Genomic DNA, 22080 nt, shown 5'->3' on the forward strand with positions numbered 1-22080 from the left:
TCTCCAGCCTCTCTGTATGTACAACCAAGGCTGCTCCATCCCAGGTGCAGAATCTGCCACTTGCTCTTGGAAAACTTCAAAGTGTTGGTGATTGCCCAGCCCTCTAATTAGTCAAGATCTCTTTGCAAGGCCTGTCCACCCTGGAGGGATTCAACACCTCCTCCTAATTCCATATCACCTGCAAACTTTGATGGTATGTATTTGAGTCCTACGTGCTAGTCATTTATGAAAACACTGAAGAGAACTGGCCCCAGAACGGAGCCCTGGGGAACCCTACTAGCGCCCGTCTGCCAGCCTGATGTAGCCCCATGCACTAGAACCCTTTCAGCCCAACCTGTCAGCCAGTTGTTCACCCATGGTATTATATTCTTGTCTAGCTGTATGCTGGACGTTTAGTCCCGAAGCCTATTGTGAGAAACAGGACTGAAATCTTTGCTGAAATCCAAAATACTACATTTCCTGACTTCCCTTGGTCAACTAGGTGGGTAAGCTTTTAAAAGTTAATTAAACAGGTCTTTCCCCTTGTGAAATTGTGTTGGATGCAATCAGTAACTGCACTGTCTTTCAAACGTTTTTCAGTAACTCTTATAATAATCTCCATCATTTTACCAGGATACTGAAGTGTGACTGATAGGCCAGTATTTACCAGGGTCTTCTTCCTTGCGTTTATTGAAATTTAGAGCAACATTTGCTAACTTCCCATGGACTGGGGCCTCTCCAGATTCCCAAGACCGTTGAACAGTAATTGACAGAGGTCTCATAGTGACATCTGCCATCTCTCCGAGTACCCTGGGATGAATCCCATTGGGTCCAATAAGGTTACATGCATCCAAGTGGAGCAGCAAATCCCACACAAGTTTCGGGTTGGCAGGGAGTTTATCATTAATACAGTTGTGATCCTCCAACTCAGGGCTCTGGGGATCCCAGGGCCCATCATTGGTGTGATGTGGTGTCACTCATTGGTGAAGGAGGCATTAAACATCTCTGTTTTGTCTACGTCCGTATTTGTGAGGTTACCATCCTCATCAAGTAATGGACCAATGTTGTCTCTCTGGTCCTCCTTTTGCTGTTACCATATTTAAAAGAGCTCTCTGTATTGTCATCCACAGTACAGGCCAGCTACAACTCTAACTGAGCCTTGGCCACACAAATTTTCTACCTTATGTCCATTTTCCCCTTTTTTTTCCTATTTTTTCTACCTTTTTCTTCTTGATTATGGCTTCCCCTTCTACTCTTCCCTTTTGTTTCAAAAAGGTGCTTGACAAGTTAAGGGAGCAGAAGTTCCATCTCTCCACGTACCCTTGCACAAACAAGTTTGCATGTTTTCAGGGAAGATGAAAATCTTACTTCAGTGTAGTTTATTGTATCCCACAGCAGCTTTATTGTTTTTACTCTGAAACCTTTTCAGTTTGACTGGAAATGCAAAACCTTCCAAAAAGCCTTCAAGATGGATAGATTTCATAATTTCTCCTGTCCCAGCAGTTTAGCAGTTCTTGACTTGAATGAATGCAGAAATTAAAAATGCTTCCAGCTGATCCATCTGTGATTGCACCATCTTACAGAGATACTGCAACCACTGCTCTAATTGAGAAATCAGTGAGGACAGTGGGTGTCATCAGAAGTAGTTTCTTAGGGGCTAGAACAGGGATGGAGCTAAACAACATGAAATATAAATAGTTTAATTCCCTTTCTGTCTTAAAAGATTGGGTTTTCTCAGTCATCAGTCAACTATAATAGCCCAGATCTTATGTAACTGTTTTGTTGTGGTGGTGGTGTTTTTTTTTGTTGTTTTGTTTTTAAGAGGAAGAAAGAGAACATAATTACATTAATGAAGTAGATGTTACATGGTTAACAAATAGGATATCCATATTTAAAATGCTAACTACTACCCAGCATGTCAAAGCCATCCCTGCCCTGAGTGGTATTTAGGAAAAACAAAACGAAAGGGGGGAGGGAGATGCAGGACATCAGTTCTTTGCTATCCCTAGTAGCAATACTAATCACTGCAAACTTATCAGTACATGGGGGAAACAGTCAGCTCACCTGTGGGAGGGAGCTGGTAGGAAGTAACACTGGAACTGCTGTGGGTGAGTCCTGTCATAAAGGAGAGAGAAAGGAGACTGCCTATCTCCATCCCTCTCCTTGTTAAAATTTTCCGTAAGGGGAGCAGAGGTACCAGCTTATTTTCCCTTTAAACTGGAGGGCAAAGGAGGGCAGGAGGAGATAACGAATGGATTATTTAGGTCTTCTGTGTCACACAAAATGTAAAAGAGTCTCACTACCCCAAAGAAGAAAGCAATCATGAAGTGTGAGAAACCTGCATAACCACTCCAGTTAAGCAGTGAGGGGAGCCAAAGAAATTCCTTCTCAGATTTCCAGCTTGGACTGTCCATTCTGTGAACTTTGTAAGGTATTTTATGCTGAGTGTTTATGGGAACCTGGCAGTGGCAATAAGAAAACCTGCCTTCAGGTCTTCCATAGGATCAGACTAGCATTAAAAGCCTGATTGATACAGAGGCAGACGGCAGAAGTTGAGCCTTCTTTACATCTTCCTATGTGACAACTAGTCTGCAAGATATTTTCCTACTCCCTTTGTTATTTTCTGCACCGGTGAATAGTTTTTTTTTTTTTTCTTTTCTGTAGTGCCAAAGGTACAATAGAAGTAACGAGGACTATAGGACTATGCCCCACTCAGGCAAAAAAGAAAACTCTGCTTGAATGCGGCATGTGGTAGCTAATTGTGGTAAGCAGTGTCCTCTGGCACAAAACAGGAGTGAGGTTTTTTGTTTGCATTTTGATGAATCGGCAGAGGGAGAACAGGATTTCTCCCGTGCTTTTGTGTTTAGCACCTGACTTTCATTCTGAGAAGTCAGGTATTCTGAAAGATCTTGTCAGTGATATTAAAGCAGATTACTAGCAACTAAAAGTAATGAAGAAAAAAGGAAATAAAGCTCTTCTATCTTCCAGCTGTTAATAGCCAGAGGTCTGGCACTTAACAGTTAGTGATTCGATAACCAACATTACCATGGTGGCATCTATTCCTGAGGAAGTTTACAATCTATTTATTTCATGCTGGAATGAATGTGATTTTGATTGGTATTGTTTAGTGCTTTATTTCAGTATTTTGTAGGTTTCTCTGTTTTCCTGTAAAATATGGCCTGTTTGTTTTGTTTTTTTCTTTTTACATAGGTTTAAAGGATCTTTCTGTACTAAACATAATAGACATATCTGAACTTATTTAAAATAAGCAGGCCTCCTCTGAGCTAATTTTCTTTGGTAAGGATGATATTCTGTTTTCAGCATACAGAGGAACACGTTCAACATCTAGAGACTGATTTATCTCTATACTTTGATATAATCTTAGTAGAACATGTTATAGCACACTTCTGATACATTGTACTGTGCTCTTATAATTTGAATGAATGCAGATATTAGCATAAACACATGACTAGACAGGCCACTGATTTTCATTTAGCCTGTTCCTTCTGTGTTTTCATAGGAAAACTATTTCATTTCTCCTCAAGACTTTATTATCCAGCTGTATGCATTATTAGGATCACATATATCCCTGACTTTTATGGCAGCTTCTCCTGTGTTGGTTCTGCATAACTCTTGCATACCTCAACTGCTTCATTTTTCAGTAAAAACTGTTGGCTTTTCCATTCCTGCAGTTCAAATGTAGGCCTCCATCTGGATGATTTCTTTGTTGACTCCAAATAAGTTATACTGGGATGGAGTTTTGTTTTACTTCATGTATTCACTGAGTTTCAGGTGAGACACCAACTCCCTCAGATTTGCATTACATTTTTTCAATCAGTGAGACCCAGGTATCAAGTTATCGCAAGTGACACTTGAAAAGGGATCCCATAGAATTAGTGGCCACTTTAAAAAGCAAAAGAGGAAAAAAAAAAAGAGAGAAGGATGTCACTGGCACTTCTGTTTCAAACAGTGTTTACAGGAACATTTACGGTCCTGGTAGGCAGTGTGGCTTAAACAGTTGCAAAGCACCAAGTACTCCAACAGCAGGCGTGGTATATAGCATGATGCATTTTTAGCATGGGATAGCTAATGCTGTGATAGTTATGTGCCTCAAAGAAGAAGCAGTTAAAGATCACACCTGATAACTGACAAGAGGTTCATCTTGAGAAAATAAGCCTTGCAACACGTCCTGAAAGCCCTCTTGGATCCAATAGATTGCTGGTGGAGGAAGTCAGAAATCACAGTGATCCTCTACTGGGAATATCTCCTTTCACTGTCTTTGCTTGGCTCCTGTTGTGCAAGTGCCTCAGCTGAGGATCTTTTCACTTGCTGAAATGCAAGGGCAAAACCACTGTAAAGGATACAAGTGCCAAGTCATTAATGTAAAACCTGGAGTTGCAGGCAGGAAGCTACAGATTAAAAAAACACTGGAGCTATGCCTTTTTTTTTTTTTTTTTTTAAACTGCAGTGGCTGGTTTCTACGGCATCAGCCCTTCAGTGCTGGCAGTACCTGGCTCCAGGAAAAGGCCCAGAATGGAGGGTGCCTTTGGGCTTGTTGTTGAAGTGACAAAAAATTACAATAACGAAAAAAAAAATCCAGTGTTCAGATGAATTATACTTTCTTTTTTTCCTTTTGCAGTCTGCAAAACAAACACTCCTACTCTCTGCACTACCTGCAAGTGTCCTTGGCAAGGCTTTTTGAGTACTTCACCAACAGATGGAACAGGCACTGACCCTGCCAAATCCTCTGCCTCTTTCAGCCTTGCAAACCAAACAGCGCTGCTGCGTTCTCTGAATGAGGCTTTAAACTCCTTTTGTGCCCTTTCCTGGAAACGCCTCAGAAACAGCTTGCTAATGAAAAAATGAAACAGAGGTGAAGCTATTGGCAACATCATGCTGCCAGAACACACACAGCCTAGAATGCCTCCTCTAACTGTTTTGGTTGGTTGTTTTTCCTGCTGGATAGGTGAATATGAACCACAGGCTGGGACTCTGCAGAGTCGCTGTTTCAGAAAGGCAGAGAAAGTCATTTGGGTGACTAGCAATGGCCCAGCTCCATCTGCTGATAGGTCTTAGGCGGCGAAGAGCAAGGTAGCGTTGAATTGTTCCATCTGCTATGAAGATCTCATAAGCAGGTAAATCAGTGTGTGAAAGCTGCAGTGGAGCTATTGGGTTCACTTTGGCAGCATGCTGGAGGAGATTGCTCAGGGGAATAAGGTATTTTTGTGGCATCTGAAGATCTGGAAAGAAAGGCCTAGAAAATGGGAAGTCAGAGAATTACAAGCAGCATTGAAATGTCCTTGCTAATAAGATCAAGACAAACAATATTCAAATAGAAAATGCTCATGTCACAGAAGTTCTGCAGATGGAGGTAGCTGAGGAGGAGTATAAGATTTGGTCTTCTCCAGGTTCCCTATGCTCCCTTACCCACCATTTGCAAGTGCTGGCTAGTCTAACCTGCTAAAGACCTCTGAGATTAAGACTACCAAGGCAGCTGCCGTATTCAATTCAATCTTTCTGTTCCTTCTGTGAGGCTCCTGATGTGTAGGTTTCACTAGAGATTCCCTTGTACACCAGTGGGAACAAATATGAAAAACCTCATCTGGGTGTGCCAAGTGCAAGATAACGATCTCTGAATTCATTGGCTTCAGTAAATATCCCATTCTGTTTAAGGCTGCTCTGAGACAAAGCAGCCAAAATACAAAAAACAAATAAACAAACAAACAAAAAAGGTATTTAACGTAGATAAATTATTTGATATGATTATAAATTAATGTCTTTTGTACTCACTACACACATAGTTTTTCTGACTTACACGTGAAAAAATATATTTTACTTTCCATCACTGGTAGTCATTAAATGTTCTAGAGTGTTTATGTCATGGTTGGAATGTATAACATAAGCTATAAGACACAGGATGTTTTCTCACACTGCCTTTAAACTGTTACAGCCTTTCGGAAAAAGATACACTATGGGTTTATTCAACAGTTCTATATAAAGCACCATCATCAACTCGATTGCTTTATCTATGTTCATGTCTCAAAAAAACCTGTCTAAACTGCAGGAATAGTAATTGATTCACTAGTGAAGGGGAAGAGTTAAAAAAAATCTCTACATTGTGTCAAAAAAAAGAAAAAAGGGATAGTAAGTTGAGGGTGACCTTCAAGTACATCATAGTCCTTTAACATTTCTCCCCACTTACTTACAAAACTGTCTACTTCAATGTGTTGTTGCTGAATTCCCCAAATACTACCATATATAATATTACCCATATGACTGATTAGTGATGATTTTTAATTTTATTCTATCTCAGGTTTTCAGATTTGCGGGGCAGGGGGGCATTTATTTTGTTATGAGGTCTATTGCCTAGTGTTCCAGAGGGCACAGATGTTTTCTCCTATTATACCCTGAAGAGTTTTCTCCTTGCCATCTGTCTATTTAAAGGCCTCTTCATTAGATGATGCTGCATTCTTTATAATTTAAATTAATGAAATATTTATGTATGTAGTCCCTCAGGCAAAATAAATGCTTCAAAGCATAACTAGTGCTATATTGTTCCCTCAGATTGTTAAAATATTAGAAAAGGGACAACCTGTTTCTACAGGTAGGCAGGCTGCAATAATTGCAACCCAAGAGAAGTGCACTTTTCTGTTGCTGTATGTGGGATGCTTGCTCCAGTGGAATGACGGGCGTCATCAGAAAATAAGATTTGTAGAAATTTTCAGTCAACTTTTTGGGAGCAAAGACTAATATTTGAAATAGGATGGAGAGGATTCAAGAGATATTTAATCCCGATTAATAAAGAGGCTATCTGTCTAGTGTCAGGATGACTTGAAAGTGTTATCATTCCCTGACATGAGAAACTAATTTATGAAGGAAAATTCCCACAGGACCTAAGTGTTTTTAGTTCTGCAGATTAGTGGCAGACTTGGTGTAGACAAAACTGGGTGAAATTTTATCCACGTGTTATACAGGAAATCAGAATAAATGATGATACTGGTGACTCCCAGCCTTGAAAACTAGCTGTGACTCTGCATTCCTGACATAGCTATTTTAGACCAAAGTAAGCAAGAGGATAGGATGTGTAGGAGACTTTATCAATAAAACTGTGTTCTCATTAACTGGGCCTGGATATTGCAAAGGGAAAGAAGTTACATTGAAGATTTCTCTTTTCAGAAAATAAAATAAAATAAAATGCACTCATTGGTCCAGCATTAGAATTTGGAAACATTTCCAGTTCTGAAAGGCACCTCCCTTAACATCAGGAAGCACCTCTGAATCAGTCCATGCTTTCTAGCAGCAGATGCTTCACAAACACTAGTCAGAGCTTAATGTTTTTTGACATATAAAAGCTGTAATTCCAAGCTTTCAGACAGTAAAAAGCACTCATTTCTGTCCCTAGTGGATCTTGAACTATCTGACCTTAAAACCATGTCAAGCTTACACTGGTCTTTTCAGTCTGGGAGAGCTATTTTGCCTTTGGCCCAAGGCTGAACCTAAGATCATTGCAATTTCTAGATCCTGAAAATACATTCAGGCTGACTAGATTAGTACAGCAAGGTAGTAAAAAAAAAGTCTGAGCTGCTACTGCCATGGTTTTTATGTAGGCTAATGGATATATGCGTAGAGGTGGAATGTAGACATGCTGAATCCAATTAATGTACTTTACAGAAGTTTTTTTTTGTGTGTGTGTGTGTAAGGGGGGGTGTTTTGGAAAAAGAAGCCCTCAACACAATTTCTTCCTGTTTGAAATATCCAGGCCCAGTTAATTAGATGTCTGTGTGAAATCCAGACCAGGCTCTTCCCTGTGAAAGAGATGCTTTACTGGCTCTCCCACGAAGTGGCTTACGCCGAATGAGCCTCAAAACCCATTGATACATGGAATGATGTAAATTCTTGTCTATAAATTGAAATACTGGGGGTGAGCATATACAATGGAAAATCAGTTCAGTGTTAATAGCATTATTTACATAACTAAAGTGTCTGAATATTTCAGAATCTGGTTGATTTGCATTTTTTACAGAATACCACAATGATTTAGAAAACTGTCACTCTTACAACGTTACAACTTAACGTCTAGCAGATTGTACAGATCCACCCTTACACTTACATCATTTAATAAATTTTGCAGGTTTTTCATGGAACTTGTGACACCAGTGTTTTGGCTAGGTTTTACTTACTACATTTAAAGGTAACCTGGTCGGTTTTAAAAGGGCATTTTACACTTGCCCAGGAGATTAATTACATCTAAGTGTGGTTTTACAAAACGCTAGAAGTGTTTCTACATTTTCAAAAAGAGCAAGAGCAAAACTGTGTTGCCTAAATTAAAGCTTCATTTCTAAAATAAACAGAATATAATTTCCAGCATTTAAATTGCAAAAATTTAAAAAGAAAAATATTGACATAAATAATGATCAAATCAATAACACGTTAGAGCTGGACAATCGGTGCTTAATGCTAGCATACTAATGCTGTTGTGTTACCAGTAGCTTCTCTTCAGGTTCACAGGTAACTTGTACCCTAGAAGACCTGTCATGATGAGTGGTGAAATAAATGGGAATAAAATGGAGCTGTGGGAGAAAAATGGATTTATAATACTGCATACTTCTTGGACATAATTTAGCAATCATGAAGACTGCTATTATTAGTCTTTTGAAACTGTAAGACTTTAGTAGAATAAGATAGGTTGGGAGGGACCTCTAGAGCTCAGCCAGCCAAATCTCCCTCTTAAAGGAGGGTAGAGCATATTCAGGTCTTAACTGCTTGATTTTGTGATGGAGGACAGAAAGAAGTAAGTCAATCGTAACTCAAGTGTTTTACCTAATGCAACTATTCAGGAATGAACAGCTTTGGATGTCTCTCATGCACATTCTGAACCTGCTAAATTGTAACCTGGGGCCTTAAGCAGGGCCATATACCAGGGCCGCAGAAAAGAAGGTGCAGAGATCTCCTCCGGGTTTTATTTTTACTTCAGAAGTTACCAGGCTGGAAGATGTCTCCAGGATGAGAAAGAAAAACAACAACGATAAATAAAAACTATTAGCAATGGAGAAAAAAGAGGAAGTGTTGCAATGTGATAAAAATAGAGGAAAGGGTAGCAGTTGTCTAAACAGCACAAGTCACACACATTTTGATATTTTTTTCTTTAACAACGTGTATTTTTGTACTCTCCTCTTCAAAGTTCGCACTAGTGAAGTACTGCAGCGTTTTGACTAGGACACAGAGGTAGAGTTGTGCTTACTGAGTGGCTGATGCACATCACAGGCCCCATGTTACTAGCAAGAACCTGAGTTTCTCTGGGGCATGTTTTTGGAAGGCAGTAGACAGGACTACATCCCAAACTAACGCCACGTTATCATAGTAACCAACTGCAAGCCCACGTCTGTGCTGCAGTTACTGAAGATAGCTTGCATCGGGGTATGCCTCAGCCCTTCACAGATGCTTATCACCTTCTCCGGAGAGACAAATTTGCAGTGCTGTCAAAATGTACCAATTTAGGATGGAAAACACTCTAATTCTGCATTAGTTGTTAGGCACCTTAATATGTCTCCCCTCCTTCTTTTTCAATGGACAACTTTGATTAGATATCAGTCTGGCCGTGACTAAAGAAGCGTGCTCCTTCGGATGGTTTATTAATCACTGTCTGGGCACCTTGCTTTGAGCACCACGGGAGCCGAGGCGTTCCCGTGAGGATTTCGGGGCGCAGCACCCAGGGAGACCGGGCACCACAGCTGCCTGCAGCCCCCACCACACAGAAGAAAGCGAGCCCTGCGGAGCCCTTGGCAGCAGGGACGTGAGCCCCGAAGAGGCGCAGGTACTGGCAGCTGTCTCCCCGGGGTGAGGACGCCCACGGGCTCGGCACCTCGGGGCCGCCATCTCCGGGCCCTCAGCCGCCTTGCCCCCGGCCCGGCCCGGCCCGGCCCGGCGCACCGCGGCGCGTCCCGTCATGGCGGCCCCGCCGAGGGCGGTGGCGGGCGCTCTGACGCGGAGGGCGGTGCGGAGCCGAGCGGCGGGAGGGGCCGGGCCGGGCCGGGCCGGGTCGGGCGGTGCTGGCGGCGGCCGGAGGAAGATGGTGGTGGCTCCGGAGGCGGCGGCGGCGGCGGGAGGAGAGGTGCGGGGCGGCGGCGGGGGGGCAGCGCTCGGGGGTGCCGGGCAGCGCTGCGCGGAGCCCCGCGGAGCAGCCTCGGCCCTCACCCGGTGCCGGTGCCCGGTCGGGCCCGGCCGCAGGCGGGGGAGGCTGTGCCCGGGCAGGGCAGGGCACGGCCGGGCAGGGCAGGGCAGGGCAGGGCAGGCGGCCGCGCCTCCTCCGTGCTGGGGGGACCGGCGGTGCTGCACCGGGGGGCGTACAGAAATCCGCCTTCCCGCGGGGCTGGGGGGGTGGGTGGCCTGGGCAGCAGAAACCGCAGCATCTTCATTTATTTTTTTATTTTTATTTTATATATATATATATATATATATACATATTTATATTTATTTATTTATGTATTTTTTTTTGGGGGGGGTGGGTGGGTGCTGTCGCCAACAGAACCGGCGGCACCTGCCTCGGAGCCAGCCGGCGGCGGCGGTGGTGACAAAGAGTGTGTGTGTTCCCCAGGTGTTACATCCCGGTGGGGGGTCAGGGGGGGGGTAGGGGGATGACAAAAAATGACAAAAAAAAAAAAAAAAATCGAGGTGCGTGTTTGCTTTTTGCTTTGGCGGCGGGGAGGGGAGGGAGAGGAGCTGGTGCCCGTGCCTCTGCGCATATTTGCGCTGAAAAATTTAAGTCTCTGGTGAAACACCGAGGGAGACCGTGCAGGAGCAGAAAATTCAGCGTTTGGGCGCGCTGTGGGTGTTGAGGGACCAAAATGCAAAGCACAGCGAAAAGCAGCTTGCTTGGTTGTTGGTAAAATACTGACCCGGGCTGGGATGCGGGAGCTGCGAGGCCGAACCGCTGCTTACAAAGGAATGGCGCTGCCATCGAGGTGGGCTGTGCGGCACGGAGCGGGCGATGCATCCCTCCAAGTTTCTGCTGGGCATCGCCAGCTGTGGCTCGAAGCAGCACGTCTGTCTCACATCGAAGCGCTGTCCTCGCTTAAAATAGAAATAATGCTTTTCGGGCTGTTGAGCTGTCTCCTAACAGACACAAGGCCGGCCGCCTAGAAGCCTGAAGGTGTTCACAGACTGGCCCTTTGGTTGTAAAATGTAAGGATGCTGGGAAGGTGGGTTTGTGCATACAGGTACTTAGAAAACGTAGCTCTGGTGTGTCGGAGGAGGAGAGCCACCAAATCTATCTAGTATAACTCCATTTGGTTACTTCAGATGAAGTAATTTTCACAATTACTTGATTTAATAATATATTTATCATTATGTTATTACATATATTCTCAAACATCCCTTCATGGTAAGTTTGCAGTTCTTTACATCTTGGGAAGAGTAAAAATGCATTCCCTTTTTTTTATTCGTTAAAGGCTGTCTTCGTGTGTTTAAACAATAGGACGTAATGCCTTGGAAGGTGCTCTGCGGTGCTGGATGTGGTGGCACGATGGATGCCAGGGTGGAGATCTTGGTATCGTCCGGTGTACCTTTGTTCTTGTGGGGCAGGGAGAGCGGGTGTGGATTTTTGGAGATAAGCCTGAATATTCCGTTTGCTATATGCAGTTATTAAGAACGCGTAATGCTTTCGGATCAGGGACTGCTAATTTTGAGGCTGACGTTCGTGTGATTTCTCCAATAAACAACACTGATCAGAAGCAAGCGATTGGAGGCGAATGGATTTTAACTGGGCAAGGAACTGGCTTCTGACTTCTTCGATACCATTTTAAGCCACAGTCATATACGATGTTTGCATTCTTAAGCTTAAAAAGCCTTTAATACGAGAATTATGTCTGTCATTAAAACACAGGTAACTTTCACTTTTTATAAACAATGCCTATGAATCTGGAGCTGCATGAAAGACGTGTAGGTGTGAAGAAACGGAAGCTCTTCTTCAGCTTCTTTGTGTTTTTCATAGGTCAATAAGGGTAGTCACAGTGTTTTAGTTGTTTGGCTTGAGGGTGTCTCAGTGTGCAGTAGTGTTTATGGCAAACAAAATCAGGAAAATGGAGCAGTAAATCTAGAAACGTTATCTGGGCTGGTACACACTAGGTTGGTTTTGGGGTGTTACTGCACCTACAAAGTGAGTTCAGGGTTAGTATCCAAAGCTAATGATCAGTTTAAAAAAAAAAAACCAATACACTTTTGAGTCATCAAGTAGACAAAATAAAGGAAAATCAAACTAAGAGCTCAAACATTCACCTTGCGTTTGTTTGCCTAGACACTTCAAGATTAGATTCATCATTTTTTCCCTCAGCACACAATTTGATGGCTGTTGACAGTAGCTGTTCTGGATTTGCACTAGGTTATGAATTAGAAGAATCAGACCTTTTCCACTAAAAAAGAGAAAGAAATAGAGGCGGTTCAGGTAGTTTAATTCACATTGTCCATAGGCTATGCAGCTTGATTAATTGAAGCTTAACTTTGAACAATATCCTATTACTGGTGGTTTAAGTCAATCATTGATGTTCTGGTAATGCATTTTTAGATATGTTTTTCTCATTTTACAGAAGATGAAGATTCCTACTTAATGAGAGGTCTAGCAGGCGGCCCTCTGCTCATTATTTCTAATAGGTTATGTGTAATACATATTGCATAGGGTTAAAGGTTTCTGAAAAACAGATTGATTGGTTTTGCTTCATCGTATTGTCTGGTTTGATAAGCCAGCTGCTCAGAGCACTGTGATAGTATTTTTCTGTTTTCACTGCATGACACGGTGTTTTTCTTAAAAAAAAAAAAAAAAAAAAAAAGCTGTATGTTTGTTGCTTTGCTGAAGGGACCTGCGGAAACATTTTTTTTGCTGCTTTCACATCTGCATGTGTATAGTGATACCTGTCCTAATTCTGAACAGCGCTTCCTATACATATAGGAAGTGAAATGAGGAGCAGCTGTAGGTGGCAGAGGACTTAGTTCAGGGCACCGTAGCGCTGTAGGATGAGAATGGACCCTTTCTGTTGGAGAGGGTCCATCCGGGCATCAGGGCAATATCAGGACATCGGAGGAAATAGAAGTCAAATTTCCAAGGAGCCAGCAGGGAGATGGCATTGGGAAAGTGGCGTGCAGCTCTGTTATGTCCGTCTTGTTGTCATCACTATCTCTACATAGTCATGTCCTGCATACTGTGTCCTACAGGCTATTTCCTATGCTTTGTTCAGGCTGATTTCAGACATTACTGGAAGAATTTTCTGTCTAACAAGACTATATAAACAATTGTTTGTTGATAAGCAGTGGGGTTTTGTACAGCATAAAAGAAACTAGTGAAAGACGTGGATTTACAAGTATGTAAAGCAATAAAAAGTCTAGGTGAGGTAGGCCATAGTAGGAGCTTCTGTTTTTCCTGTTGTCCAGCGAAAGGAGGAGATGATCTGTGAAATTTAAACAATGACTTCAGAATCATTAAAAAAAAAAGGGATGTTCTAAATTCTTTTTAGATGAAACAGATAATCCAAGAATATATGACAGTTGGGGGGGAAGGGCACATGTCTATGAAATCTTGCTCAAAAGCCAGCAATTTATTTATTTTTTTAACGAGGAGTTCAATAAAAATTAAACTCTGTAAGTAGAAGACCACCTTATCAAACACATAAGGAGTATTTGAGAGTTAGGAGTGAGGGACATCATAAAAAATCTGTTGGCAAATGTGACAGATTAGAGCACGTCCTTAGAATATTTGGTTTAATCCCTTTAATGGTAGTCCCTTTAATTTAATCCCTTTCTTTTATCAATTTATTAAACTTTTCTGAACCTCTGTGTCACGCTTTTCAAGCATCAAGAGCATTCATGCTGATTTTGGTATTTAAACTTTCAACTCTAAAAGGTGAGCACAGATCAGGAAAACATCAGGGCAGTAGAGCCAAAACTTGGCCATCTGCTACCAAGATAGATTGAGCAATTACCCTAAATTAACTCGCTGTTGCTTTATTTTTTTCCATGCTAGTGATGTATACAAGGGGAAGAACCGCTTTTCTGTATATATGGTAGGGGTGCTGGACTGATACCTAGGAGATAAAGTTCGAGTTCCCTGAATTGGTCTGGATAAATCATTTTATTTTTTTGCAATTATTTTCATTTTTGCACATGAGAGAGAAGGTTTCTGATTGTTCCACTTTTGGTGGTCATTCAGAACTTTTTTTCTGACAACATTTTGCTCACAGGATAGTGGATATTGGGATGAGCAGGAAGTTAGGGACTGGGTAATATAAAGTATTTTTAAACGAGGCAGAAGAAAAAAAATCAGGACAATGGAAAATTGAAAACATACATGAATGCTTAGGTTTAGTCATGATTTTTTGTTTAATTCATTCTGATATGTGAGTTGCAATTCTTGACGATAGTTTTACTGTTACTGTGCATTTGTATAATGCATATTCTGGTGGGACTTTGATCATGTTTGAAGTCTGGCTGCTTCTGTAGTCTTAAATATAACTCTTCCTTAGACCAAATAAATATAAATTGGTAAAGCATTTTTCCAAGAATAAGCTGACAGTAATATCTTAAAAACATCCAGACAATGATGGGGGAGGAAACGGAGGGTAGAAGTTTCTTGCTCTAGGTCTTCCCTAGGCTAATGTAGAAACAAGGTTTTAGGTAACAGGCTTTAAATCCAGAGTTTTTTAGGTTACAGGCTTTAAATCCAGAGTTTTGGGAGGGCAGGTGGCGCCTCCGCTCCTGCCGGGGCAAGTTGGCCCGTTCTGCGGGACGTGCGTGGGGAGCTGTGGGGTTTTTATTTTCTCTTAACAGCTTTCTCGCACCAGCTCTTTTATGATCCCAGGAATAATTTAAGTTGGAAAGGATCCCCGAACGCCATCTGATCTAAACCCTGCTCAAACTGGGTGACTGAGACAGGGGTTGCGCATGCGATGCATATACACGGCTTGGCTCGCTCGCCTCCGAAATTATGAAACCGAGGTACCGCTTCTCCGGGGGCTTCACAAAGCGAGGCTGTGCGAATGGTTTTGCTCACAGCCCAGGCAGCAGGAGGCAGGGCTGGCCTCCCTCTGACCCGTCGTGGTCTGCCTGCAGAGGCTTCCTGCTGATGGCAGCTCACGGTGCTGGGAACAATGGTTACCTCGCAATGGGCTCTGCCTTGCAGGTCCCTCGTACCGTGGTCGTTCCACCCAGCCTGAAACGCAGCTGTGTTATCCTAACCAGCGACCTGACAGTTCTCTGCTTTTTAAAGAAAAGATAAATCGGATTTTTAAGACGATAAAAAGAGAGAAAAGCGACCTCCAGAAATTCAGAAAAGATTTTCGTGTTAAATGACGTTGCAGCAGTTTCACAATTTGATCACTGTTTTTAAAAAATGAAAGATTTACTAAGCAGCTTTCCTACTAATTGCATGTTGTACAGTTACCTTTTAGCTGATGAAGAAAATCTCCCCTAATAATTTTGTGGTGACCTGACAGAAATGCAAATGTTTTGTGTTAAATAAAAGATTGTATGTGAGCCAGTCCGGAGCTTTGTAATTTCAGTACATTTCAGTGGGCATTTTAAATACCCTTTCCATGTGCTTTATTTGTATTTTTGATATCCTCAGCTGTAGTACCTTTTGTCTAGGAGTGAAAAATAGGGGTGAGCTCAGGGTTCTGCTCTCGCTCAAGAATTATCTTGCCTTGCTGATAAATGATTAATGTAATCCACTTAGTGGATTGCCATGACATCATTCAGATTTTGGCATGCTTAATTTTATTTCATAACAACGTACCAATGAGCAAATCCCAAAGTCCTTGAAAGCTTCTTCCTGCAGGAGCGCGCTCCGACGGCGAGGGCAGCGGGAGAGGTAACGGAGCTGCCCGCGCTCCTAGCGGTGACCTGGGCATCGCTGGAGGGGGCTGCTCTGCCCTTAGTACTGGTGCTTCTGCCTGAATCTCAACTCCTGGACTTCCTAGAGTTCAGCCTTCTTGCTACAAGCTGATGACAATTAGTCTGATCGATTCAGCCCCGTTTTAAAGTCTTGCAGGAGCTGGCGGTTTTCTCCCACTGTGTTTTGAGTGCGGCACCCATTGGGCCGTGATGGTTTTGGCATCAGCAGTTTCACTTGTAGGTGAAGTTGACACGTGAGTCCGCTCTTCTCTCTTTACTCACTGGGAGGGTACACTCAGTTAATTAGCTTAACACACACTCGGATGTCTTTTTATTTCTTCATTTAAAAAAACTATGAAGACTGAATGACTGAATTTCAAGTTAGGCCAAGCTGGTTTTGAATGTAAATTTAGCTGTAATTAAGGCTACAGAAAACACATCTGTGTTTCAGCAGTTACACACATTTAACAGTTTGGTGTACAATTCATCAAAACATGTTCTGGATACACTTCCAACTACTTTATTAAAAAGAACTATTATTTCTAGTTAGCTGCTGATCTCATTATTTTTGGTCAATGGTTTGCAGCCAAGATATCTCAGTATCTTGAATATAAAATTTATGCCTCATGGAAATCTAAATAAGTAAGCTACAAAGCAGGATAATTAAAAAAATATTGTGATGTATATTGGCTGCATGTATCACTGCTTATATTAGATCAAAAAGTCTCAGAAATGTATGAGGTTACTCTGCGGTTTACTTCAGTAGCATGGAACATCACCTCATGTCCTCTGGTGCAATGGTTATGAGAGCACCCAGGGATCTAGTCATTAGTTGTCCTTGACCAGCAAATTCCAAAATGTTTCTTAGAGGAGGTCAGTGCAGCCACCGGTAGGATGAATTATCCCCTGGTAGTCCATAGAGGAATTTTGAACTGAATGACAACGTGGAATTACAGTTGAATGAAAACTATGTACTAAAAGCACAACCATAACTTTTATACAGTTAGTATAGTAAATTTTCAAAAAAGTAATAGGTTCTTTACTTTAAAATGCTCGCCTTTTGGTGATTCCTCAGAAATTAAAATTCCAGTGGAGAGCATATTTGTGTGTGGAACACAGGCAGTTTTTGGACCTGGCATTTTTTGTATGCAAATTCATGTTCTGTTGAACATAGTTTTTCTTCAACATCTCTAACTATGAAGATAATGACTTCTGAGGTAAAGGCACAAAGATTGTATATGTGTATATATATATTTTTTCCAGTATGTAACTAGGTTGAAACCCAAGCAGGTCACAACTCAGTTTTGATCGTCAGTGATCTGCATATCTGTCTCTTAATTGTCATTTTGTAAGCAGCAGTCTCCACAGGCACCATGGTGCAGGTTTATATACATATGCTAGATACCCTCCAGGTTACGGAATAGCACAAACACTATTAAAGTAAGACTTCCTTTTTCTAGTGAGAAAAAAACACTTGAAAAAGGAAGACTTTTTCAGCTTTCTGCCCAAGAGCCATGACATTGTAGAAAAAGTTATTTTGGGGCCACGAGACATTCAAAACACTTAAGGATTTGTACTGGTTTTGTGGTGTGGTGGTTTTTTGTTTTGTTTTTTTTTTTAGAAGGTGTCTTACACCTGAAATCAGAGGGCTAAATTACAAGGAAAGAAGAATTTAGAGTGTTGCACTGGATAATTCAGATTTTTTTTTGTGTTACAAGGAAGATAAGGATATTTTTTGTTAAGATACCTTCAAAGTCAGTCTGAAGGTTTAATAGTCACATGAACATCAAAGAGATAATGGCAGTACACCAAAAAAAAAAAGTTACTCTTTGTTAAATAATATTCCATGTTGCTGTTATTAAGGGTTAGAGTATTAAAAAAATCCAACAGACACCACTGAAAGATTGGCCTCCTCCAACTAGATGCACGTATGCTGTCAATTTATTTACCCCCCTTGTTGAAGTCTTTACCTCTCAGATGCTTAATATGAGTCCTGCTGCAGTATGGCATTCTGCAATATCTAGCACTGTTATTATGGCATAGGAACAGACAAGCCACAGCTCTTCTGTGTTGGCTTTTTGGCTGTGATAGGGTGCTGAGGAGTGGGCATATCTGATAATCCAGATAAAACTCACAGTTTTAATGGTTCTGAGTGAGAATCCAACAAAGCCTGCAAAGCCTTTGTGCGGATTTCATTGGTCTTTACCTGGCATCTGTGAGGGACGATGGCAGAAAGAAAAGACATTTGTAAATATGTCATCAGATCTTCCAAGTTGGTATGAAGTGGTACACTGTAATTGTAATTATTCGTATGTAGTTTGAACAGCATGGAAGACTTGTTTGAAACACTAATGGGTTTTAGGAAGCGGACTCTGCTTGTAGAGAAGAGGATGAATATAAAACAGTGATTTATGGCTGCAGTTTCACTAGAAGCCAGTGGGGAGGCCACTTGCTGGAGTCCCCAAATGTGCCATAGGGATACACATGTTGTGTGTTGGAAGCAGGATCAGGTTTTGTGGTCTGTCTTGTGGCAGTGTTTTAAAGGTGAGGTGGAAAGTAGAGCAGTGTGAGGACAAGGGAAAGAATATGGGAAAGGGAGGAATCTAGTTAATTTTATTTTTTTCTGTAGGAGGAGAAATTGGGATGCTGAAAGTGCAGAGAAGTACCAGTAGCCACCAGTTCAGTCAGTCTGAGGGAAGTGTGTGTTAGGTTGGTGGCAGGGAGAGATTATTTAGAAAAAAATCAAACTTCTCTGAAAGTTGTGTGTTATTCTGTCTTTGCTGGGGTAAAACTAAGCCTTTCCAAAGCCTTGCAAATACTGTAGCAGTACAGCTTTGTAAATAGTTTTAGGACCGACACCAAATTTTACCATTAAATTTGACTAAAGTAATTGGAGTAGTGATTATGCTCAGGTAAGTAAGTAATTATCAGGACAGGATTTTCAGTGTTGGCACCTGTCATTGCTCTTTAAAAATTACATCCTATTTGGAGGAGAGGAACGAGGAAGGGAAGTGACTTTGTGTAAGTGCAACATCCATCTGGTGTGTTTTGATGACACAGCATGTCAGTGAGTTGAGTTATCTTGTATTTGCTGTGACGTTTGCCAGTGCTAAATACGTAACGAGGACTTGGCATACAGTATAAAAAGTACCTGCTATTTTACTTGAATTTTATATATTCAGACTTACATTATTTCTGAAGTCTGTTCATTCTTTTGCTCTTGTTTATTAAGTGAATCCTTTGAAGTCAGCCTAAGATCCCATGACCTCAGCCCTTTAGGATCAAAATTCATGAAGTAAGAAATTTATTTTACCGAGAGGGAAAAATCCCCCTGAAGATGACCATGATTTTGTTGTACAAAGACTAAGTCTGCTATCTGAAGTCCTGTCTAAAGGGGAAAAGGATGGATTAAATGTTAATGGTCGAGGATGGAAATCTGGAACCCATTTTTGCTGAGGAGAGACTAAAACCTGTGAAGTTTTGTCATCTTCTTCTGTTGCAGAAGAGCAACTGAAGGTACTGCTTTCCCCACAGGCAGTGGTTTCTGAATTCTCTTTTACTCCCAGATCTGTTCTTGTAGGTGTTCATATCTTACCAGGCACGGACACAGAGAACTGATGAAGTTTTTGACACTGTCACTTGTGTGGAAGCATTTGAATGCCAGGAGCAAAAATGGAGTGAAAAAAACACTGAATTCAGCCTGCTTTTTATGAGATGTCAGTGGTATTGTTGCAAGTTTTTGCATCCGGGGACTCAGGGTGGTAGCAGTGCTTCTATTTGCATTTCTAGAATTATCTTTATGATCATCATTCTTTCACTGTCAGTCCCAGATACATGAGAGGAAACCTGCTGTGCTAGTTAATTTTCATTTTTTTTTCGTGTCCCAAAGTGTAGTATGTGGAAATTGAATTGCTCCTTGCAAGAATTAATAGCATTGTCATCCTTCTGGTTCATCTCCACGTGTCGCATGCTTGTGACAAAGTCTGGAAGGTAATCTCACATACACATTTAATTCTACATCTGGTGTATCTGTTCTTGTTTTGCTGTGGGTACCGTGTATTTTAAATGTGTTTGGATTGTATGTGGTGAGGATTTTTAATCCTCTTCTTTTTTTTTTTTTTTTTTCTCTTCCCTCCCATCAGTCTCTGGCTTTTAAGTTACATCATCGTTATGTCCACTTGTTCCTTTTTGTCCTGAGGAGGCTAAATCTTCCCCTAAATGGAGCCCCGTCCACAAGTGCCCTGTGTGTGTGGTACATTCCCCAAGAAAAAAGTGAGGGATGGTGGGTTTTACCTCTGAGGGTTCATGATCAGAAGGTGTGGCTGTGGAGGACACGCGGGAAGAGTTGAGTGGGCTCATGTGTCTGGGTGTGCCTTTCATCTAGAAACATCTGCTTCATAAAACAAAAATAACTTTATCTCTTGGGAATTGCGGAAGAATCATGGACTGGGTTAATGGGAAGACCTGAGAGCTTAGAAATTGGCAGGCGCTCCCCCGTTGTGCCCGGAGCTGTGCCACAGCCCTCAGTCAGCCAGTGGCCCAGTGTCCGAATAAATCCTTGTCTCCTCACGGTAACGACTTGGCAGCGCGTGGTTACTGTTCTGCATGGCTTTGGTACTCCGGAACAGGGGAAAGTCTTCCCGTTCTCTGAGCCCAGCTGAATTAACTGTCAAAAAATCAAATTTTCTCACTTTTATATTTGGATTTTTTTTTTTAATAATGTTTAGTGTATTGGGATGATGTCTGTACGTACTTGCGTGTGGCACGAGTAAGATGGTGTTTGCTCCTTTCCTGCCATGCTGACAGGGATGCTTAGTGACTTGCAGAGATAGAAGGCCTCTTTGTGACGGACGTGAACACAGTTTCTCTTGTCAACAGCTGCACGTTAAGTACATGGCACTTTTGTAGTGCTTGGCTAGCAAAGGGAGTTCCCTCTGTTGTTGCTGCCGTGGTTGTGTGCTGGTTTATACGAAGGTTTTGTTGTTTCATAAGGGACAGACGCGATGCAAGACTGCAGAAACAAGCTTTCTTCGTTTTTCTTTGTAAAGCTTGTACTGTCAAGAAGAGAACAGTACTAATTCTGAGCTGAAATTAGGTTATCAGTCTTCCCTGTGAAAATTACGTTTTGTTTCAACGTCAGTAAAAGCAATTTTATTTTCTTCAATTTTTTGAACCGAAGCACCTCAGAAGTCCAGGTTTGGTTTTTTTTAGTGTCTCTTGTGAGAAAAAAGTTCTTGCTCTGCCAGTTCGTGACCTATCAAAGAGACACAGCGAGGAATGCGGGGAGCGATGTTAGATGGCAACATTGGAGTCTCAGCAGCAGGTCTTGGAGCACAATTTTCCATTAAGGCTTTTGGCTTCAAATGAACCTATAAACTTTTCATCTCGGCCTTAGTTGTGTGCCTCTTACGGTATGGGTTGCTCGTCTTGAAACAAATGCCACGAGGATGTTCCAGGGGTAGGGATTATTCTTAGTACTTTGAGCAGACTGAAATCTTATTTCCCTTTTGTTAATTAAGGGGAAGGATCTTGCTGAAAAGCTGCAGCCCCCTGACAGAAACAGCAGGAAACAAAACTGTGCATGATAATGAGGGCTTAACTGTGAGCGATGGGTTGAGAAAAAGGAGGAAAAAACTAAGCGTTGGAAAAATCAGCTTAACTCTGAGGTCTACTAGACTGTGAAATAGTCTCTCAGGGAGAGAGGGAAGGTGTACTGTTTTGGAGAAATCAGTCCTCAGTGGTACACGGACCTCAAAAATATGGTAGGGAGTGGTCCTTAATTTGAATAATCTCTTTCTGAGGGATTTTGACCCGGCTTTGCATTTCATGATCAGGGATGACTTCATCCGTGAAACTGATGTAAACAGATCCTCCCCTCCCCTCCCCTCCCCTCCCCTCCCCTCCCCTCCCTTTAAATTTGTATTGTTTGTTTCTCATCAAATGTAATGTTCTGATACTGTTTTTTACCTGAGCATAACCATGTGGTGATGGAGTAAATTATTTTCCATTTTAGCTAAGCTGTTGAAACAGCATTCCTTGTCTTTTTCTGTCGCCAACTGCTTTAGCTTGATATTTAAAGTTTGATTGTAAAAAAGGTTAGGAAAGTACATCGGTATATTTGACCCTTGCAAAAGAAGATCAAAATTAATCAATAAGTTGGTATCACCTGTCTTAACAGGTGGTCATAGCAGAATTGCATATGGTCATGCTTTGTATGATTTTTATTTT

The 22080-nt window shown here is 41.8% G+C and overlaps 1 protein-coding gene across 3 annotated transcripts in view; it reads left to right on the forward strand.

The window, feature by feature from the left end:
• Positions 1–9989: 9989 nt before the first annotated feature.
• APBA1 (amyloid beta precursor protein binding family A member 1) overlaps positions 9990–22080 on the forward strand; it is a 90050-nt gene continuing 77959 nt past the window's right edge. For 2 of the 3 annotated variants that reach the window (XM_035558561.2, XM_050716129.1), the window contains exon 1: positions 9990–10090. The gene's annotated coding sequence lies outside the window, so the exon portion shown is untranslated. The remainder of the gene's footprint in view (positions 10091–22080) is intronic. The other variant, XM_050716131.1, reaches the window with a different exon arrangement.

Source organism: Cygnus atratus, chromosome Z, assembly GCF_013377495.2.
Source record: "Cygnus atratus isolate AKBS03 ecotype Queensland, Australia chromosome Z, CAtr_DNAZoo_HiC_assembly, whole genome shotgun sequence".
In the NCBI taxonomy this organism is placed as follows: Eukaryota; Metazoa; Chordata; class Aves; order Anseriformes; family Anatidae; genus Cygnus; species Cygnus atratus.